The 16,473-nt window shown below is 40.9% G+C and overlaps 1 protein-coding gene across 9 annotated transcripts in view; it reads left to right on the top strand.

Annotated features, from left to right (window-relative positions):
• Positions 1-981: 981 nt before the first annotated feature.
• RNF111 (ring finger protein 111) overlaps positions 982-16,473 on the top strand; it is a 105,709-nt gene continuing 90,217 nt past the window's right edge. For 3 of the 9 annotated variants that reach the window (XM_079769360.1, XM_079769365.1, XM_079769368.1), the window contains exon 1: positions 985-1,443. The gene's annotated coding sequence lies outside the window, so the exon portion shown is untranslated. Of the gene's footprint in view, positions 1,444-1,517; positions 1,777-4,143; positions 4,285-16,473 lie in introns of those variants that run through there. The other 6 variants (XM_079769362.1, XM_079769361.1, XM_079769364.1 and 3 more) reach the window with 6 other exon arrangements.

The raw sequence follows: 16,473 nt of genomic DNA on the forward strand, positions 1-16,473 counted from the left end.
GACTCATTGATCGGCTGCCTACTGCACGCCCGGTACTGGGGATCAAGCCTGCAACCTGGGCATGTGCCCTTGACTGGAATCGAACCTGGGACCCTTCAGTCTGCAGGCCAAAGGTCTCTCCACTGAGCCAAACTTCATCTTATTATTTTTAAATATTTTCTTTACTGAACAAAAAAGAGAGTATGAAAGGGAATTGAGGAAAATTTGATGACATAGGGAAGGGATTAATGTTTATTGAACACTTCATTGGTAAATAATGTTCAAAACATTATATAAACTGTCTTATTTAATCTCACAAAGAACCTTTTGAGATAAATAATGTTATGTCTACTTATTGGGAAGGACACAGATTTTTTGTTGTTCTAGATATGCTTTTATTTTAAAAACTGAGGTATAATCGACATTTTATTTATTTTAAAGATATTTATAAAAGTCTAATACATCAGACAGCTAGTTGGCATCACTGGGATTTGGAAAGAAGTTTGATTCTGATGCCTACATCCTCCTAATATACATAATGAATCATTTGCTATCTACTGATTTTTAGAAAATAACTATAAAGGCGTGTGTGATTGTACAGCCAGCTCCCAGGATATCTACGACTACTTCTGATCTGATCTGGAAGCAAATTCGTCTTAATAGTGAGGTGCCACGAGCTTTGTCATTAGCGAGTGTAACTTGGGTATCATTTGTTGTGAAAGACACTAAACCCTATTTTTTCATTGTGCCGTAAATATGGTCAATAATTCCGTGGTCAGTTGTAATTTTTAGGTACGAAAAATTAGCTAAGATGTAGTCAGTATTTTGCTTAAATAGTGCACAAGCACCAAGGAAAATGAAATACTGTAAGGAGCTTCCGGACAGCGTTCGGCTTTAGGGACAGACCGGTAAAGCGAGTACAAAGGGGAGGGCCGGGGAAGCAGGGGCGGGACAATGAGAACCAAGACTCTGAGCAAGCGCAGAAACAAACAGATGTTACTAGAGGCGTGAAGGCTACAGCGATCTCACTTTCCGAACTGTCGTAAAGCCGCGGAGTGTCGTGCTCGTGGGGTAGAGGAGGGATTGGTAAGGCGGCGGCGGCGGCGGCGGCAGCAGCAGCGGCGGCGGCAGCAGCAGCAGCACAGCAGCAGTGGCGGCGACGGTGGCGAGGTGTTAGGTCGGTGCAGCACAGAAACGCCCACAGCTTGTGAGAAGGAGTTCCCGTGGGCCCACATTAGGCACTCTGAACCCAAACCGGGCGAGCTGGGCCGAACCAGGCGCTGCCGCTCGTACAGTTTTGGTGGCGGTGACAGACGCTGCTCCTGACCATAGGGGCCTATCAGGCCGAGATCTGAATCGCAGACCACTGGCTCTCGACGTAGCCTCTTCCAGCCTTGTATCTCCCGTCTTCCTTCCTGGGCCGGCGATTCCAGGACCCTGGGAAGAGGGTGGCTAATGACTAAGGTGAGGGGGCCAGGGGGGAGGGGATCGACTGGAGGCCGCGCGTGCGCGCAACGGGGGAGGGGCCGGCCTGGAGGGGAGAAAGAGGAAGGGCTGCGGCCGCGGAAGGCTGGGGTCGGCGACCGGCCGGCGGTGGCTGGCTGGCTGCGTCGTGACTTGGGGTCTGGGTCTCCGTGGATTTGTGTTTGAGCGAAGCGTTCGCCTGCAGACACACCCACACCCCGCACAGCAAGGAAGTGTGGGTGAGGGGGTTTCTCTTTTGACTCTCCCCGGAGTCTTAGGATGGGGGCTGCGGACCGAGGCGTGGGAGTGCGATTTGACAATGGAGTGATGAAGGTAACCCGCACCCGGGGTGTTGGAGGGCGCGGAGCCGGCCCTGGCGGTTGGGGAGTTGCCTTCTTCTGGATCAAGGAAACGTCGTCCGCGGAACCGCAGAAATACAGACGCGTCCGATTTTGTATAGAGGTGGCTTGCTCATGAAAAAAAGAAGCTTGATATTGTTGTTGTCCTTAGATAATTTGTCAGTGGCAGTGCCGTAGTGGAAATAGCTGTTCTCTGCTGCAGAAATGGAGGGTTTTCACAATAGTCGTTAAGTAGGTTACGGTAAATCTTGACGGATACTTTCTAACGCAAGTCTAAGTTTTAACGTTTAAAAAAAATACCAGGAAGTGTAGGGTATTCATTTAATGTGTTCATGTTCGTAAGGTGGAGTGACTTAGTTGTATTTTATGCTTTCCTGTTTCTTGATTTATATGCAGTATGAATTTAGGACCCTGAAGGGGTAAGATGCCAGCTGACATAGACTTTATAGTTCCGATCCTTTATGAACCTGTCAATCCAAACTTTATTCCATTTGGTATTTTTTGTTTAATTTTCTTGTGTTAGGGACCTCTGGAACCAAAAAGAATAGACTGGGGAAAATAGTTTCATTTCCTTTCCCATTTTTGTTTGTCATTGCTTTCAAATAATAGAAGGTAATGTCATTATTACATAGAAGTCCTATAATAATGGTTTTACTTAGCTTTATTAGGGTGAAGATCTATATTTTGATAGTTTGTTACTGTATTTTTTAGAAAAAATTTTCATATAATTATAAACCATGTTGTTTTTCATACTAAACAGTAGTCGTTGGTTGTTTTTGTTGGAAAAAAACAGATAGGATGAGAAAGGAGCCCTTTTACTCTAAAAATAATTAAAAAAAATTTTTTTAAGCCTTGAATTATTTTACTTTAGTCTGTCTCTTGTCATTTAACCTTGGACAAATGACATCTTTCTACTGCTTGTTTTGTTTGTTGCCTAAGATTTAATAGTTTTTAAAAAACTAGTGAGGGTATTTATGAATTGGTCTGATAAGTATTGTATGAAAAACTAGTAGTCTCTTCCTGTTCATCAGAGCTGATCTATCTTATGTGTGTGGATTCTCCTATCACTTTTTTCCTTTTGTTTGGTGTCTTTTGGTCACTTTCATGTTAGCTCTTTCACTAGAGCTGGTTTTTAAATATATAATCAAAATTCCATTTTGGTGAAAAATACATTATAGTGGAGCTTACATCTTGACAGATTTCACTCAGTACTTTATTTCTACGGGTAATTGAAAAATACCTATAAAGGTGTTTAAAATAAGTGAACAGCAATTTTACATGTCTAAAGCAAGGAATAATCAATAAATATTCCTAAATAGTTATTTTTACTTTAAAATGTGGAATAAAAAATCATTGAATTAAACCAGTTGGATTTTTAAATTTATTTTATTTAAAAAATATATTTTATTGATTTTTTTACAGAGAGGGAGAGAGAGGGTTAGAGAGTTAGAAACATCGATGAGAGAGAAACATCTATCAGCTGCCTCCTGCACACCCCCTACTGGAGATGTACCCGCCACCTAGGTACATGCCCTTGACCTGAATTGAACCTGGGACCCTTCAGTCCGCAGGCTGACGCTCTATCCACTGAGCCAAACCCGGTCAGGGCCCAGTTGGATTTTTTTAGATGTTTCTTTTATTATTTTGCCAAAGAAGGGTTTCTGTAACATGCTTCACTTAGAGAATAATTATATGTGCCCATGACATTTCCCCCCTATGAGCCAGGACTTCAATAGGGGGGGAAATGACAGTACTAAAAATGATAGTAATTAAAGTATGTTATAACACAACATTAACATTCTATGCGGGAACATTATCTTATGAAAGAATGCTGGGCTAGACACCGGAGATCTGGATTTAAGATCTAGCTTTGCTTGCTATTCATTAGATCTGTGACTTTATTGATAACCACCCTAGACTTCAGATCTCTCAACTGTTAAAGGACTAGTGTGGGATAGATAACCCTAGTTTTGTCTAGGTCCCAAATTTAATGGTTTTTGGTATTCATTGTTATATTCATTATAATCCAGTCTCCAGAAAGAATGCTATACTGAAACTATGAATTCATTCATGTTACATACTGGTACTGTATATTAGGAAAAAAACCGGTGCTGAAGCCATGTTTATTTTTCTAGGTAATGCTTCTGTCACATTGTAGCTATTTCTCATGATTTAATAGCTCTCATGTGATACTAAAAAATGAAACTTTGTTTTAAATCCTGGTAATGCTTTTGAAATCATCCTGAATAATTTTTCTTTCAGGGAACTGTGATCACAGTTCAGTAAAAGTCCAGTATTAAAATGGCATACACCTCTGTTCTTTCTTTCCTGTATGCCACAGATTCTTGGTAACAGCTGGCGCAGGTTTCTACAGATACTCGATTTAAACCATTACATGAGGAGTGAGCAACTAATGTTTAAAAACAAATACTACTGAGCTTACATTTTAAATAGAGGTACTGCCTTATTACTTAGTCATTTGGTAAGTATTTATTGAATGCCTCATGTTTTTGGTATTGTTCTTGGTCTTCAGTGAAGAAGGCACTTTGCTCTCATGAGGTTGACAATCTATGGGGGAAACATCTAATAAACAGAATAGTTTTAGGTATTGTGAGTGCCGTAAAAAAAATAGGACCATGTAATGGAGAATGAATGGAAGTGGAGCTCTACTATGGGTTGAGTGGTTAGAGAGGGCCTCTTTTTATTTGATTTGTGATCAGTGACTGACTGGAAAGAATCAGCCATAGTGACAATCTGGAGGAAGAGTACTTACTGTAGAGAAAGGGAACAGCAAATGCATTAAATTGGGTTTGATTCTGGAGAATCTACAAGTGAAAACTGGTTTGTCTGTTAGGCTTTTTCATAATTGCTGAAAGACAATTTAAAAAAGAAGGTTGGAAATATTTTATGTGTAGCAACTAAATGTAATGTGTTGACCTTGTTTAAATCCTGACTCAAATCAAAAGTATTTTTAAAACACTTTGAAAGAAACCTGAATGGGAATGAGTACTAGATGATATCAAGGAACTGTTAATTTTGTTAGGGATCATAATGGTATTATGTTTATGTAAGAATATGCCCATATTTTTCAGAAATGGAAACTGAAGAATGAGGAGGACAAATAAGATGTCTGGTATTTGTTTAAAAATATTTCCAAGCTCATCTGGCGTTGCTCAGTGTCAGTTGAGCTTAGATCTATGAACCAGGAGGTCATGGTTCCATTCCCGGTCAGGGCACATGCCTGGTTTGTTGGCTTGATCCCCAGTAGGGGGCATGCAGGAGGCAGCCCATCAATGATTCTCTCTCATCATTGATGTTTCTCTCTCCCTTCCTCTCTGAAATCAATAAAAATATATTTAAAAAAATACTTCCAAGCAGAAAAGGGGAGACAAGGGGAAGAGAAGAGCTAAATGAAGCAAGTGTGGGGTAATCTTGACAATTGTTGGGTTGGAGTGTGATAGGTATGTGGGTATTAATAGTATCCTCTGCTTTTGTGAGTTTTGAAAATGTCCATGTTTAGCAATGTATTTAAAATAATTTATACCAGCATTTATTCAACAAATATGACTGCTATATTTCAGACACTGTCAGTGCTTGAGTTAAAACAAAGAGCCAGGACCTTTAGGCCTGCCTATGAGGAGCTTCTGGTTTGCTGGAGGAAAGAAAAACCCCTCAGTGTGTACTGTGTTAGCATGAAATCATAGATTTTTGTGGAGGTATACAGGATCAGCATATTAGTGTTTATGTGGTTCCTTGAAAAGTCTTTCTCTTTATTTAGAGAATTAAAAATTTAAGAAATTCTATATGGAGCTAGCTATATGCCAGTCTGAGTCACTGTTGTACTCATTTCCCTTATTCGTATGTACTATATAGGACATCAGAATAAATTACTTCCTTTCACCATCTCTTCATATCCCAATTTGCCTTTATTAAATTTTTTTATTTTGAAATAATTTCAAAAGTACAGAAAAATATAAAATAGTACTGAAAACTCTTAAATACCCTATACTCAGATTTACCAATTTTTAACACTTGTCACATTTGCTTTCTAATTCTCTTTTCTGCCCATTTATCTCTAAACTAGAGGTCTGGTGCATGAAAATTAATGCACTGGAAGGGGAGGTCCCTCAGCCCGGCCTGCCCCCTCTCACAGTCCGGGAGCCCTCAGGGGCAGGAGGCGACCCGGCGATCAGGGGAAGGTGATGCCCCATCACACCTCTGCTGCTGCCACTGCTGGCTGCGCAAGCCTTGGCCGGCCCTGGTTACCTGAGCCTTGGGCGGCCCTGGGGGGCTGGGCAGCTGCCATCTGAGGCTTGCCTGCACCTCGGGCTGGCCCTGGGTGGCTGGGGGGCTTAGGAGATTGGGGGGCTCTGGAGGTAGGCCTTGCCACATGTCTGCTGCCCCGGCGGGGCTGAGCGCTGCCATCTTGTGGCTGTGGGCTCCGCCATCTTTGAGGGTGGGGCAGTCAATTAGCATATTCCCTCTTTATTAGATAGGACTAGTGGCCCAGTGCACAAAATTGGTGCACTCGGGCGGGGGGGAGGTTCCCTCAGCCCAGCCTGCGCCCTCTTGCAGTATGGGAGCCCTTGGGGGATGTTTGACTGACGGCTAGCGGGCCTAAGCCGTCAGTCAGACATCCTAGGTGCTGCCGCAGAAGCGGGAGTTGCGCTTGGCTGCTGTGAGCCTGGCTTCTGGCGCACTGACCACCAGGGGGCAGCTCCTGTGTTGAGCATCGGCCCCCTGGTGGTCAGTGCATGTTATAGCCACCAGTCGTTCCACGGTTGGGTCAATTTGCATATTAGCCTTTTATTATATAGGAATAATCACTGTATGTTGCATCCTCTTGCATTATCACAGTACAGTTACTAAATTCAGGAAATTTAACATTGATAATATAAAATCTTTATCTAATCTATAGACCCTTTTCCAGTTTTGTCAATTTGTCCCAATAATAGAATTTGTTTCTTTATAGCATTTTCCCCATAGGATCCAGTGTGGATTGCAAATTGCATTTAGTTGTCATAACTTAGTTGCTTTTAATTTGAAATAGTGCTTTAGCTTTTCTCTTTCATTACATTAACATTTTTGAAGAATATAGGCTATATATTTTATAGAATATTCTTCAATTTGGATTTGTCTGATGTTTCCTCATAATTAGATTCAGCTTAAACATCCTCAGGGGTTTTATATCCTTTTCAGGTATGATACAGAAGCACATGTCATTGGTGTGCTGATGTTAATTTTTATTTGCCTGGTGATGATATCTCGTTTCTTTATAGTATAGTTATATTCTTTCTTCTTGCACTTAATAAACAATCTGTGGGAATAACTTTGAGATAGTTCAGATACCCTGCTTCTAATTAGACCTTCTATATCCTCATGAATTTGCCTCCTGGATTTAGCATATATTAATTATTATTGCCTGTACTTCTCTTTACTTTGATGGTTGCAAAATGGTTATTTTTCTAATCCCTCCATCTTCTCTACCTTATCAGTAGTCATGCTGTTGTAGGAAGAAGCATCCTTTTATCTATTATCAATATGGACATGTGGGTTACAGTCCATTATTGCCTTTATTTTTATTTTTTTATGCTCAAGTTGTCCCAGATCTGTACAGTGGGAACCTCTTTGTTCTGGTTCCTGTGTCTGTTTGACATAATCTCTTAATTTTTCTTTAGTATTTCCTTTCTTTTTGGCACATCAAGATGTTTGAAGCTTATCTTGATCCTTTCTGTCTCAATCCTGGAATCAGCCATTTTCCAAGGAGCCCGGGTGCCATTTTGTGGGGAATCCAACTTGCTTTTGAGTTACCTATTTATTCATAGTAATAATCTATTCTTTCCTGGATCAGGACATCCTATGGGAAAAAATTAACATTACATTTTGATAGTGGGTTTATATTTCTATAAAGATTTTGTTTATGAAGTAGTAATTACATTGGAGTTAGCAGTTTATTATATTTACCCCCCAAAAAACACCCCAACTTTTTTTTTAACTTTTTAATTGAATTTGTTGGGTGACGTTGGTTAATAAAATTATATAGGTTTCAGCCGAAACCGGTTTGGCTCAGTGGATAGAGCGTTGGCCTGCGGACTCAAGGGTCCCAGGTTCGATTCCGGTCAGGGGCATGTACCTTGGTTGCGGGCACATCCCCAGTGGGAGGTGTGCAGGAGGCAGCTGATTGATGTTTCTCTCTCATAGATGTTTCTAACTCTCTATCCCTCTCTCTTCCTCTCTGTAAAAAATCAATAAAATATATTTAAAAAAAATTATATAGGTTTCAGGTATACAATTCTGTAATACATCATCTGTATATTGTATTGTTGTGTTCACCACCCCAAGTCAAGTCTCTTTCAGAAAGCAACTATTTTATTATTCTTTTCAAGTAAGTGATTGATTTGATCTTAATTGTGATAAAATGAAATAGAAGGAATAAAATAAAAGGTTATCTTTACTTTGTGTATGTGTGGAGGTGTGTGTATAGGAGAGGGTTTAAACACTTAACTTAAAAAAAAAGACTTAAGATTTATCAGAGGGAGGGTAGAGGAGGGTGGGGGTAGTGGGGAGAGATCAACCAAAGGACTTGTGTGCATGCATACGAGCCTAACCAATGGTTAAGGACAACAGGGGGGTCGGGGCATCCGTGGGGAGGGGTGTGGGATGGGAATGGGGGGATGAGGACATATATGTGACACCTTAATCAATAAAGAAATTAAAAAAAAAGATTTATATACTTAAAACTGTTTTTAAGTTATAAGACCTTCTGGTCTGAGGGCAATTGTTGCTTTTTAATGAAAATGTTTATTGTAATCCTATATAATAAAAGGCTAATATACAAATTGTCCCCTCCACCGGGATTTTGACCAGGGGGTGGGGCTGGCTGGCCAACTGCTTGTGGCCCCTCCCCCAGCCAGCTCCTCCCCCAGTTGGTCCCTCCAATTGGGGGCTGGGTCGGCCGGCCAACCACCTGCAGCCCTTCACCCCGGCCAGCCCTGCCCCCGATTGGCCCCTACCACCCTGATCCAGGGGCGGGCCAGCTGGCCAACCACCTGTGGCCCCTCCTCCTGGCTGGCCCCACTCCCAATAGGCCCCCATACCCCGATTGGGGGCAGGGCCAGCCCTCCAACCACCTGTGGCCCCTCCCTCAGGCTGGCCTGGTCCGATTGGCCCCAATCGGGGCAGGCCGGCCAGACCCCACCTGTGCACGAATTAGTGCACTGGGTCTCTAGTATAGAATAATCCTATGTAATAAAAGCCTTATATGCTAAGTGTCCGGTTGTCCGTTCAACCAATCAAAGCGTAATATGCTAATGATACGCTAAGGCCACTCAACTGTTTTCTATGATGTGCACTGACCACCAGGGGGCAGACGGTCGACTGGTCACTATGACGTGCACTGACCACCAGGGGGCAGATGCTCAATGCAGGAGGTGCCCCCTGGTGGTCAGTGCGCTCCCACAGGGGGAGCACCGCTCAGCCAGAAGCCAGGCTCACAGCTGGTGAGTGCAGTGGCAGTGGCGGGAGTCTCTCCCGCCTCTGGCAGTGCTAAGGACCCCTCGGTGGATGTCTGACTGCTGGCTTAGACCCACGGGGAGCAGGCCTAAGCCAGCAGTTGGACATCCCCCGAGGGGTCCTGGAATGCAAGAGGGCGCAGGCCAGGCTGAGGCACCCTCCCCTCCTCCCCCAGTGCACTAATGTCATGCACTGGGCCTTTAGTATTTCTATATTAGTGAAATCTCACAAGCACATTATTTCCTGCAGTTATTTTTTTTTTTTTAAATATATTTTATTGACCTTCCACAGAGAGGAAGGGAGAGGGATAGAGAGCCAGAAACATCGATGAGAGAGAAACATCGACCAGCTGCCTCCCGCACACCCCCCACTGGGGATGTGCCCGCAACCAATGTACATGCCCTTGACCGGAATCGAACCCCGGACCCTTCAGTCCGCAGGCCGACGCTCTATCCACTGAGCCAAACCGGCCCCGGCTCCTGCAGTTATTTTTACACTAGAGGCCCAGTGCACGAATTCGTGCACAGGTGGGGTCTGGCCGGCCTGCCCCGATTGGGGCAAGTTGGGCCAGGCCAGCCTGGGGGAGGGGCCACAGGTGATTGGTTGGCTGGCCTTCTCCTGGATCAGGGTGGTGGGGGCCAATTGGGGGCAGGGCTGGCCGGGGTGAGGGGCTGCAGGTGATTGGCCAGGGTATGGGGGCTGATCGGGGGTGGGGCCAGCCAGGAGGAGGAGCCACAGGTGGTTGGCCAGCTGGCCCACCCCTGGATCAGGGTGGTGGGGGCCAATCTGGGGCAGGGCTGGCCAGGGTGAGGGGCTGCAGGTGGTTGGCCAGCCAGCCCCGCCCCCTGGTCAAAATCCCGGTTGAGGGGACAATTTGCATATTAGCCTTTTATTATACAGGATTTTGTCATATTTCACAGACATTCTCTCCTCTATGCATGAGTATGTCCTTGGTTTATTTATCTTTTAAATCTAACATATGTGTTTTTCCAGATAATATTTTGAATGATTTTTATTTTTGAACCAGTTAATCTGCACATGGTTTAAAAAGTTGATTCCAAAAGGCTTATACTGAAAAACAGCAGTCCTACTTCATTATCCCCTAGTTCAGTTATGGCGAACCTATGACATGCGGGTCAGCACTGACACGCATAGCCATTTCTGATGACACGCGGCCGCATGCCAAGGATGAAACATTTGCTGCTCCTGAGGATGAAACATTTGCGACTAGAGTCTTGGAGTTAGTTTTTTCCTCAAAGTGACACACTACCCGAGTTATGCTCAGTTTTTTGGCGAAGTTTGACACACCAAGCTCAAAAGGTTGGCCATCACTGCCCTAGTTCCACTTCCTAAGCAGAAACATTCAGCTCTTAAAAAATTTTTTTCTGGTATTTACTTCCATATTTCTGAGTAGTATGTTTATATGTCTTTGTAGCCACTTTTGATGTTTTTGTTTTTTAAAAATTATTTACTTTTTTTAAAGACAAAAGTAATACATGCAAACATTACCAAGTTGAGAAGGCATAAAGGGTGTACAAGGAAAAATAAGTAGTCTTGCTATCCCTGTCTTTCTACTATCCAGTCCTTTTTCTTGGAGATATATCTTCTTTTACAATTTTATATGTACAGCAGTTTTCAGTGTGTTGTCTGTATTCTTAAGGGGGGTCTTCAAATGTTTCAGAAGGTGTGCTAGGTTGAAACTACTTAATAATACAGTAATACTAAGTTCTTCTTTGCTACTTCACTATGTTGACATTTGCATTGATGGTGCAAATACAGTGGTGGGTAAAACTGCTGGCCTGCAGTGCATATCAGGACAGTGGTAAAATTGTACTAATAATCATTATATTCTTCACCTCCACACATTTACAGGGGGGGAAAAAGGTTTCATTTAAGAATGACCTTTATGAAGCAGTAAAACTTGTTAATTTTATTAATCTTGGTACTTTAATACATGTCTTTTTAATATTTCATGTGACAAAATAGGAAGAATGTTATAAAGTGCTATGGCTGCATACCAAAGTATGATGCTTGTCTCGAAGAAAAATACTTGTGTGATTGACTTGCGAGCTGGGCTAGCAAACTAGTTGCTTTTTCATGAAACACTATTTTTACTTGAAAGAATGATAACTATAGTTATTTAAACGGGTATTTGTACATATTTTCTCAAAAACAAATGAAGTGAGCCTGTCACTTCAGGGAAAACAACTGACAATTTATTGCCAAGATAAAATTCAGGCTTTCAAGCAAAAATTAGAATTTTGGAAAACATATCTGCCACTATGAGCTTGGCAGCTTCTCAGCACCTTTCTGATGATCATGATGGTGATATTAACAAATGAGATTTTTCTTTTTTTGCTATTGTATAATGAAATGTGTCCGTGTTTGGAAAGATGTGTATAACTTGGTGGGCCCACTTTTTTCAAATGACCAATGTATGATATTACAAAGTTATGCTGTGGGTGAAAGGAAGATCTACTTAAGTAAATAGATTTTTAATGAATGGTATGAAAAGTTTCATGGATATAGTTTCCGATTCCACATTTACAGAATTACACTTTGTTAAGATTTGACATAGTGTCAAAGAAGAGTAATATCCACACTTATCTGAAAAGGTTATTAAAAATATTCCTTCCCTTTTCAACTACATGTTCGTATGGAGCTGGGTTTCCTTATTAGATTGAATACAGAAGCAGATATAAGAATCCAGCTTTCTTTTTGTAAGCCAGACAATAAAGAGTAAAAATTTATAGCAGTGCCATGTTCTCAATTTTGGGGGAAAATATATTCATAAATGTTACTTATATTAACATGTTTGGTTTACTGTTGCTGTTTTTAAATAATACATTTTTAAACACTTATCAACTTTTTTTCTAATATTGTATCCATAGCTATAACCCATAAAATAAAAGCTGTTTAGGTTTCTCAATTAATCTCAATTTTAAAGTGTATAAAGAGGTTCACAAGTCAAAAAGCTTGAGACTGTATTATGTTTTGACTGCTTATGGAAAAGGAGTTCACACTTCTCCCTTCGCCCTTTCTCCCAGTATAGTTATATCACAATTTTAGAATATTTTAAGTAGTAATTCAGCATATATTTATTGAATGCCAACTATGTGTTCTAAGTTCTGGGACCACATAGTAGTGATTAAAACAAAGGCGTGGCTCTAGTGAGAAAATAAGTAAATTTTACAAATGATGATTATGAACTAAGCTGGAAAAAGAAGTTACGGGATGTGATAGCTTTTTAATTATATGTAAGGTGGTCAGGAATGGTCTCATGAGCATTTGAGCATAGACCTAAAGGAAGTGAGTGAGAGTCTTGTGGATATCTGGGAGACAAGCATTCTGGGCAGATTGAATAGTAATAGCATATTTTGCCTGCTCAAGGAATAGCCAACAACTAGCTGGAGTGGAGTGGATGAGTAGTCAGTTTAGTGGAGATTGTAAGGAAATTTGAGATAAGGGTATGTGTATAATTTACCATGTTTAAACAAGAGACGACTTTTGCTTTTGATAAATATAACAGTTTTACCAGGAACAAGTTATGTTATTGATATGGAACTGGGCTCTCTTCCTAATTTTTAATGGTAAAATCATATTTAAATATGTACACTTATATATGCGGTGAATAGGTTCACTTTATAAATTCTAAGTTTTATTAAGAAAATCACGCCATACAACATTTTTAGTACAGAACATCTACAGAATGTGATTTATAATCATGGATTAGATTGTATTTTCTATGAAGTCACATTTCTTTAAAGAACTACATATAGTACTGGATAAAACTTGCCATTTTATTTTCATAACCGTTGTCCTGCCTGTCATTCCTCTGATAGGCCTTTATTGTTTATTTTTTAAAATTCTTTATTGTTGAAAGTTTTACATCTGTCTCCTTTTTCTGCCTGCTTCCGCCCCTGCCCCCTAGCACATGCCCCCAAACCCCCTACTGTCTATGTCCATTGGTCATGCTGATATGCCTTTATTCTTTTTTTTGCCTTTATTCTTAATCTCACTTTTAAGCACTAACTTAAAACTTCTGTGAGGTTTCTTCTCCATAATCAATAGTTCTTCTGTTTTCTCATGGTATTTGGTTCTTATCTTGTTGTAGTTATTACATTTTATTAGAACTTGAGCATTCTCCCACTGTGGAGGTTAAGTTCTGAAAATTTCTATGGTAAATAGAAGAAATTGTTTTTTGAATAATGTAGAAATTTTATGTAAAAAATAAGATCATGGGAACTGAAGTCATGACTGAACAGATGAACAGTCATCATCATGCTGATGACATTAGCATACAGGATAATAAATCCTTGACTTCCCCAAACCAATATCCTAAAATTGTTTAATAGCTTTGCTGTTTTTGTTTCTTGCCACAAAGATTTTAACTTTGCTGTCTGAATACACAGATCTACAGAAGATAAAAATATTATCATTTAGTCAGAATAATCTTGGAAGTTTCTAAAGTTGCCCATAAAATATAAAATATAGACATACTATCTCTCAAAGTCCAACACACTGTTGTTCCTTTAGTATTGTAAGAAATCACATTTTATTGTTAAACACCAGATGAAGTAGTAGTCTATGTTTATGGTCCATGTTGTGGGAAAAATAAATGGCTCTAACCATTTGAATCTGACAGCACAGCAAGATGCTCATATCATGAGAGGTACATGGAAAGTGAGACCAACTACAGAACAGTAAAATTTTATCATTTTGTGTTCATTCTGGGCATATAATCATTGAGCAGAATAGCAAGCGTAATCTGTCTGGTTTAACTTTTTTTTAAAAATATATTTTACTGATTTTTTTACAAAGAGGAAGGGAGAGGGATAGAGAGTTAGAAACATCGATGAGAGAGAAACATTGATTCAGCTGCCTGCTGCACACTCTCTACTGGGGATGTGCCCGCAACCAAGGTACATGCCCTTGACCGGAATCGAACCTGGGACCCTTGAGTCCGCAGGCCGACGCTCTATCCACTGAGCCAAACCGGTTTCGGCAGGATGGTGATGTTTTATTTGGATGGCGTGATTAGGGGGAGGGGGTCATAATTTCTCTGTGTATTCCAGATTTTCTATAGTGAACATATTTTAAAAAGCAATTTAATTGAGTTATAATTTATATACAATTGAAGCCACACATTTTACTGTACAGTTAAATGAGTTTGGGCAAAAGCATATATCCATGTAGCTAATACCCCAATCAGGACATGAAAATTGCACACCCTAGAAAGTTCTTTCTTGCTCTTTTGCTGCAAGTTGCCCCATCTCCTGCCCCAGGCAAACACTGATCTGATTTTTAACATTATGGATTAGTTTTGTTTGTTCTAGAACTTCGTATAAATAGAATTATATAGCATCATTCTTTTGTGTACAGCTTCCTCTGGTCTGCAAATGTTTTCCCTCTAGCATTTTAATTTTTATTTAGTATTAAAGTATTGTTGGAAGCTGCCCATTGCCTTCACTAGCAGAAAGGGGTGGACAAGGAGTCCGAAAGGCTGGTCAACCTTGAGGCTCTGGCAAGGGTCAGAGTCATACACCCACTATCAAGTTGAGACAAAAGGAGCTGAAGCAACTTCCACCTTTTAGTCTTCTGTAAATCCTTGCTGATAGGCTATCAGCAGGCTATTACTGGAATTGCCTGCCTAAGGGCTATGGGTGTATCCCAAACCTGAATAAAAGAGATGGCAACACCAGAGCAAAGCAGAGTCCTCCCTTGGGCTTCTTCCTGGCCCCCAATTCCCAAATTAGCTTTTCTTGTCTTGTCTCGTTCATTTGCTTGCCGCCTCCTCCAGACCTGAACCCTGAACCTGAACCTGAACCTGAACCCTGAACCACGCGGGATGTGGGACACTCGAAAAGTATAGTTGGCATACAATAGTATATTATTAGTTTCAGGTGTAAGACATAGTGATTCTAAATTTATATATCTTATGATGTGATCTCTAGCATTTTACTGTGAAAAAAATCTCAAACATATAAAAGTTGAACGAATTGCACAGTGAACACTCATCTCCCTAGCACCTAGATTCTGCAATTAACAATTTGCTATTTTTGCTTGATCACATATCTCTTCATATATTTGTTCCTTTAACTATCCATCAGTCAAGCTTATTGGTGTTTTTGTTTGCATTTTATTTATTTATTTTAAATTATTTATTGTTTAAGGTATTAAATATGTCTCCTTTCCCCCCATTGACCTCTCCCTGGCCACCCCACCCTCCAGCACATGCCATCACCCCCCTAGTGTCTGTGTTTTGGTTATGCTTATATGCATGCATACAAGTCTTTCCGTTGATCTCTTATCCTCCCCCCACCCTCACCTGCCTTCCCACTGAAGTTTGACAGTCTGTTTGATGCTTCTCTGTCTCTATATCTATTTTTGTTCATCAGTTTATGTTGTTCATTATATTACACAAATGAGTGAGGTCATGTGATATTTATCTTTCTCAGACTGACTTATTTTGCTTAGCATAGTGCTCTTTGACTTGATTCTTGGAATCCTCTAGTCTGCTATTGTATCTCTGTATATTATTCTTTATTTCAGTCAGTGTATGCTTAATTTCTAATTGGTCCTTTTTTATATCCTTGAAGGTCTTACTAAGTTCCTCGGAGGTTTCTAGAAGATTCTTGAGTAACCTTATAATCGTGATTTTTGAACTCTATATCCAGTAGCTTGCTTTCCTCCATTTCTTTCATTTGTGACCTGTTTCTTTGTCTCCGCATTTTGGCTGCTTCCCTGTGTTAATAGAGTGGCTTTGTGTGCTAGGTGTCCTATAGGGCCCAGTGGCTCAGCCTCCCTAATTACCTGAGGTGGACACTTTTGGTGCATCCCTTTGTGGGCTATGTGCACAGTTTTGTTGTAGTTAAGCCTTGATTGCTGTTGGTATCACTAGGAGGAATTGACCTCCAGACCAATTGGCTGTGAGGACCAATTGTGTCTGCAATGGGAGAACCTCTGTGCTGGAAACACCCTTATAGGGCAGGACTTGCTTCAGTGGGGTTTTGGTGCTCACTGAGTCTGCCCCCTGAGTGTGTCTCTTATGGATCTGAAGAGTTGTAATCTGGTATGGTCTCACTCTGACCACTGGGTACACTGGCTCTTGGATCTCCAAGGAGGTGCAAAGTCAGCCACTGCCTGAGGCCACCCAGCA

This window comes from Cnephaeus nilssonii, assembly GCF_951640355.1.
Source record: "Cnephaeus nilssonii genome assembly, chromosome: 4".
Classification (NCBI taxonomy): domain Eukaryota; kingdom Metazoa; phylum Chordata; class Mammalia; order Chiroptera; family Vespertilionidae; genus Cnephaeus; species Cnephaeus nilssonii.